Genomic DNA, 6683 nt, shown 5'->3' on the forward strand with positions numbered 1-6683 from the left:
TCTTGTTTGTCCGATACAGATTTTTTCTTGTGTGTCCAGTATACATTTTTCTTGTTTGTCCATGATTTGTATTGGACGATTGAAGATTTTTAACTAACTTTCCGACTAGCTAGACATTTGAAACTTTTAGAATATATCAGAACACGACGACATTCGCATGACGCATTCTTTTAGCCATTTTTAAGCAGAATTGAATTCATTTTCAGTTATTCTATTTTGTATGGAAAGTTATTATTGTTGGTTGCTAGGGGGGTTCTAGCAACTAAATTATTAATATATACGTGCGTTACTATGGAAATCAATACGAAATGTCAAAATGACATTTCAGTATTCTCTATTTATTCAGTAATTCTATCAAGTACAATAAAAAGTTTTTATTAATACATAGAATTGTCAAATTGAATTAAAGTGTATAGAATTGAAGTTTATATGATTCAACAGAAAATTTAAAAACGTGGTATATAAAAAGTTCTTTTTATCTTGTAAATGTAAATAAAATTAATACTAAAACGGCCCAGTGAGGCCCAATGATAGTCGTGTAGTGAAGTAGTAGTAAGTATCTACCTACGTACATATATTTTTTATTACGATGTTTTTATATTATTGTTTTATTTTATACGTACTATCTCATTTTAATTAAGTCAATTCTCTCATTAATAGGTTTAGTATCAAATGAATATCTTAAAATTGTACTTTGCATTATTGACTTTGTGTTTAAAAAGAATTTGAATATTTGAAAACTTATTACCTGTGCGAACATAGTTGGCAAGCCAGTGACCCTCCAGTTCTCCAAGATATTTAGAATAATAAACAGCCCTGTCATAAGGACCATTCAAATATTGTGATGTGTTGTATATAAATACGTTGACATCATTTCGTTGGAGAAGGCCATTGGTTACTTCCTTCAAGATTGGTAGACAATAAGTGGTTCTGAATCCATGATGAAAAATCACTATTGGAAGGCTGACGTTAAACTTACTGTTCGCCAACAATTGTGACATCGGGTCTGATAACCTGAAAGTTGTCTGAAAAAAGAAGATGCATGCCTAAAGGTTCAAATAGACTATATGACGATCGGGCACATATATGCTAAGAGCGATTTAGTGTCTATGATCAAATCTATGCCATTCCGACATATTATACATACATATTGTATGACAGCTATGACATCGTATTTACACTCTGTGACACCCTGTGACACAAGACGCCAACATAAGAAACGGGTTTTTAGACATATATATGACTGATCGTCATAGAGTGTATTTGAAGCATTAAACACAGCTTAGGTCTAGAAAGAGTTTTAATAGAGGACAACATAAGTGGAACTGGACTCCCAGAAGGAAAAAGACTCAGTGAAAGTGAAAAGAGAACTAATACTTGGAACTAATGTTTATTTATTAATTCGACACGTTAACAACATGACATTTAGTATAAAAAGTACAGGTAAATCAACTTAGCAAAGTAAAAAGCCAAGCAAAAAATAATTTCATAGAAAAAGAAATAAAATAAAAATACAACAATAATTCAAGAAAAATTAAAATTAAACGATAAAATTGAATATTAGAAACAAAACAAACAATAGGTACAAAATAAATAATAACAAATAATAAACTAGGTCTCTGGGAGTACATTGGCCAGTCGCACAGCCTCGCTATTGGTGCCTGGTGAGTCTGACATGAGGTAACAGTTTTCGCCCAAAATATATCATGGCTGCGACCACGCATGTAAATAGCTGCGTGCTGACTGAGCAAGCAGCCTCGGGGATTTGCTTCGCAAAAATTGCGTCAAAATATTAACGCATCGGTAAACCGACAACGGTTGGATCGGCCGTGGCAACGCTCGGGAGAAGCAGCGCGTGCGTTAGCCTCGGGTGAGTCGCATACTGACTGACCGAGCATTTGCCTCGCGAGGCTTTTACGTATATTATCTATAGCAAGGCTGCTCGCTCAGTCAGTACGCATCTGATGGGTGCATACAAATTTAAAGTTTCTAGAATATCAGAATTGGAAACTATACCACGTGAGAGCGGGGATTTTTTTTCGTTAAATTAAAAAACACTTAATGCTTTAAGAGCAGAAAATAAATGACGAGCTTCAAGAAAATGAAAGGCGCGCTTGCATTGAAGAAAGTTAGTTGGAAAATACTTGTTTAAAAAACTGTCAAAAGGAAAATAATTATATACATTAAACTAAGATGTCGAAGAAATTTCTTCTCAACACGATCTATAGGAATATGGGAACATTCATCGGGAAACGGACTGCCTTTCGGTTTTTGGAAGACATTGACTAGTTAAGAGTTGGTGCCCCAAGATGCAAGACGATTCTGAAGAGGTGGGCATCTTTTCCATTGACAATGTCTCATGTGCATGTGGTGAGTTGTAGAAGCGTATTAAAGGGTTTTTGTGCTTGGTGCAGTAGGTAACAAAAAAGGTTCCATGAATAAACAGAACACGAAGGACAGAACGGTGACAAAACAGTACAGGGATAAACATAACTATGCCATTAATATTGAAATTGTCATAGCTGTATATGTTATATAGATTTTTAATAACACAAGTATTCAATACGCCTTAAAAAATCAAATTTATATATAGTTTGTGCATTCGTCTCAATTTAATGGAACTCAACTCGATGTTGCCGGCAAGTTTGATATATCTCGTCTTAATCAATCTAATATGTTCAAAATTCTTGGGTGACTAGGGACAACAAAATAATGAGTATAATAATAAAATTCTGTAGAGACAAAAAAAGAAAGATCAACTCACTTTCCAAATTATTTTGAGGCTACTGTTGAGAGATATTCTAGACCACAAATTGTTGTGAAGGCTTTTACAACCCCTTAAACACTCATTGTTTCATTGTAGTCACCCAAGAATTTTTACCCTATTAGACAGATTGAGACGAGATATAGCCTGCAAGCGATTATTATTGGCCAATGCCCATACAGGTCATCTTAATGTTATGAGACCCTTAGTAATCGAGTGGCAATAGTCGTGCATGATTTTCTCAATCACGCAGATAAATTGATGCTTCTACGCTGAATGACCAACATACAGTGATTATAAGTATATAAAAATGTAGGTATATACATATTTCTTTTATAAACTTAAGTTATATAAGTAGGCATTTAATTAATAAATAGATACGACAAAAATAGCGCACACTAATCTTTGTCAGTCAAACTTATTTGTTTTCATTGAGCTAATACAACAATGTGTAGATACCTAGTGTTTGTTAATTTTTAAAATGCAATTAAATCCTATCTAATAAATGCCATAGTAGATAATAGTAAAAAACTATTGGTTTATCTATAAAATGTCACATATTTTATAGATAGAAGAATTTTTTTATCAATTATGGTTAGCTTTAGGCAGGGTTTAATTTTTTTTTTTTTTTAAAATCACTAACACGATGATTAAATAAATAGGTATATTAAAATATAAAATAAAAAAATAATAATACATTGATGGTTGAATGGTAAACTATAAAAAATGCATACCTGTTCTGGTGAAGATGAAGAGAAAAGAACAAAAGATACATCGGATGTATTCGGTTTTCTATCAACAAAATATTTAGAAGGTGGTCCGTATATATCAACTGGTGGACAGTCAACTTAAAATCAAACAAAAGTGTGTATTAGATAAGTAGTATGTATGTAATGTAATAAAATAAAAAAATAAAAGTAATATTAATAATAATATAATGTGACGACAATTTAAGTGGACTGTATTTGAATATGGTCGAGTCGGTTCTGTACAGTAAAGAAATGCTGCTGAGGGAGGAATGAGACGAGATAAGGTAACAGGTAACATAAGGGTAAGAGCGGATTACTGTGCGTCGAGAACAGCTGGTGGTTAGTTTACCAACCGGTCATTGCGAGTTGCTGCAAATGACCATGATCATCGACTCGATCAACTCACAAGATCCAATCCTAGAAATAATAGTCAGGAAACCGAGGTCTGCCTTTCAGACCTCACAAGGTCTCAGCTAAAAGAAAAGGTAGGAAGTGGACACGATGTATAGAATAGAATTGAAACGCTGAAAAGGCATGAGTGCAAAATTACAATATCGATTGCTTAATCTTCAAACTGGCTAACTCCACTTGGGCAAATTATTAAGGAAGGAGAAAAAATTAATAATTTTACCATTGAGCGAAATTTAACAATTCCAAAAATACACTTGGATTTTTTTACAAATAAGCTGCACTATAAATTAATACACTATTTTAGCTTCCCTTTTATAGATAAAGGAAATTTATGTAAAGAGTGGATTTGTTCCATTTATGATATTTGAAATTTGGCACCTGCAGTTGGCTGTTTTCTGTGAATAACGATATCGCATTTATTTATAGGTTTGAAATTGTGAAAAACATGCTGTATGAAAAAATGATATCATTTTTTACGATAGAAACAAAAGTATGCCCATGACACCTGAGTCTGCTCGCAGTAAAATTATTTAGATATAACATTGAAATCTATTTTTTTTTATTAAGATATGAAGTCTCAATTGAGTCTTATTAAGCTTTACTTTTAAACATACACTGTTAATACATATTATTACAATAATAACTCATACAGTTATTATAATTCAAATTTACAGGAGAGGAACAAAAAAGAACGAAAACAATTTAAACTTGTAGGCCACACTCACTCAGAAATACTTGGACACACTGGAGCGCCTTGATATTCGGCCGAGCCAAAAATATCGCAATATCCAGTGGCAATTGGTACTTTTGTTTACTTAGATCTTTAAGAAGCCGCTGTCTCTGGGTATCATACAGAGGATATTGCCAAACAACGTGGTTAACATCTTCAGTCTCACTTCTGCACCGGCACCCAGGGTCATTTATTATACCCAAGAGAGCCAGGGATGAGGCAAGACTATAATGGTCCGCTAGACAGCGATTGATTGTGACAATAATTGTTTCCCTATTTAACATTTTATTGGTATACCATGGTTTGGTTTCAGAATTGTAATAACTTTAAAAGTACCTTTTCCCCTTTGTTAGACCTTGTTCTTTTAATAAATTATGTGTTTCAGTTTTGTCTATTTTATTGAATGTTTCAAAAAAGTCTGTATACGGTGTGGGGAGTTTATCAATGCTCCTCTCAAGAGTTGCTATTTTTGCAAGGCTATCTGCGTTCTCGTTCCCCAGAATTCCAATGTACTAATATGTATGAAATATATTAATACGTGTACTGAACTAATAAGTACAATACGGATGTGTGTTGAAAGACCTTAATTTATTTTTACATACCTGGTGTTGCCGACTCAACTGTTATATTTATCATCATCAGCACCATTCCACCAAGAATATGAATCAACTGATGTCTCATCATTGAAGATTTTAAGTATCTATAAAATTAGAAATTTAAATATATTATTATAAAATATCTTCTGAACTAAATGGTAAATAATTATACATATAACTAATCAGCGGCGAATGGTAGAGGTCGACTGTTAAGATTCATAGTGCACATAGTGCACACTAAACTTTGTCAGTTAAACATATTTGTTTTTAATAATAATACTATCGACCGAAAGTATGTGCTTGATAGAATTTGAATTTAAAATTTAATGGATTTAAGTTTTGCACTATTCCATTTGAGTCGTTATTTGCAACCCGGGTTTCACCTTTCAGCATCTTTAGGCACTGTGTGCACTCACCAAAAAGCATATACACACTGACAACGAACACAATTTACTTATATAACAAATCAATACAATACAGTAGGTAAAATCTTTATAACCTACCTATTAAGTCAAAGATCAAAATAAAAAAATAGCAAAACAATTATGAATAGTAATTTGTAATCACTAAAAGTAATAATACTAATAATACACTCGATAAGCGTATATAAATCGTCAAAACCTAATAATAGATCATTAGTAATAAAATTATAAACAATAAAAATACTACAGTCAAGAGGTGTAAAAGTGTCCATTCTGGGAACAATGGTAACGTATTGGGAATTAATAGAGTTAACTAATGAGAGATATCTATGATATCAGTCTTTAAAAGTTATTAGTTAAACAATTAATATTCAATAATATTTTTACATTATAATATTTTTGTTTATACATTATAATAATACAATATAATAGTTTGATTATAACACACGGATGCACCTTCAAATCCCGCTGGGCATCTTATTTTTTCAAAAAGTTTTTTTCTAATAGTTAAACATATGTCTCTTATAATTCCTGTGAATTAATTTTAATTGAAAAAACTTTTAAATTAATAACTAATAAATGAGGAATTGTATGCTTAGTTCAAAGCTTTCGCGTAACATTTCTAGGATCAGAATACATACTACACTAAATTAATGTTTTATTACGATATTGTCATGTAGTTAGTTAGTAGTTGTTCTGACAAATCAATTCGATAATCATTTAACCTAAATTTGACCGCCAAAAGTTTATCAGTTAGCTACTTAGTTAAATTGTTCCGAATTCAAATTATTTTTCATTACAAAACAGATGTATTAAATATTAATATTTTCTTGACTTGAAATTTGCAGTTACATATAAATATTCAACGACATTCTTCTTCTTTTCTTCTTCTTTCTTTTCTTTTGCCATATCCGCCCCTTAACTGGTGCATATGGACACCACGCGGCGCTACCAAGAATCCCTGTCGCTTGCCAATCTTCTTGATTCATTCCAGGTCAAACCAGCATCCCG

Source organism: Rhyacophila brunnea, unplaced genomic scaffold (genome assembly GCF_057557595.1).
Source record: "Rhyacophila brunnea isolate RB1 unplaced genomic scaffold, BYU_Rbru_1.0 scaffold_24, whole genome shotgun sequence".
NCBI lineage: Eukaryota > Metazoa > Arthropoda > Insecta > Trichoptera > Rhyacophilidae > Rhyacophila > Rhyacophila brunnea.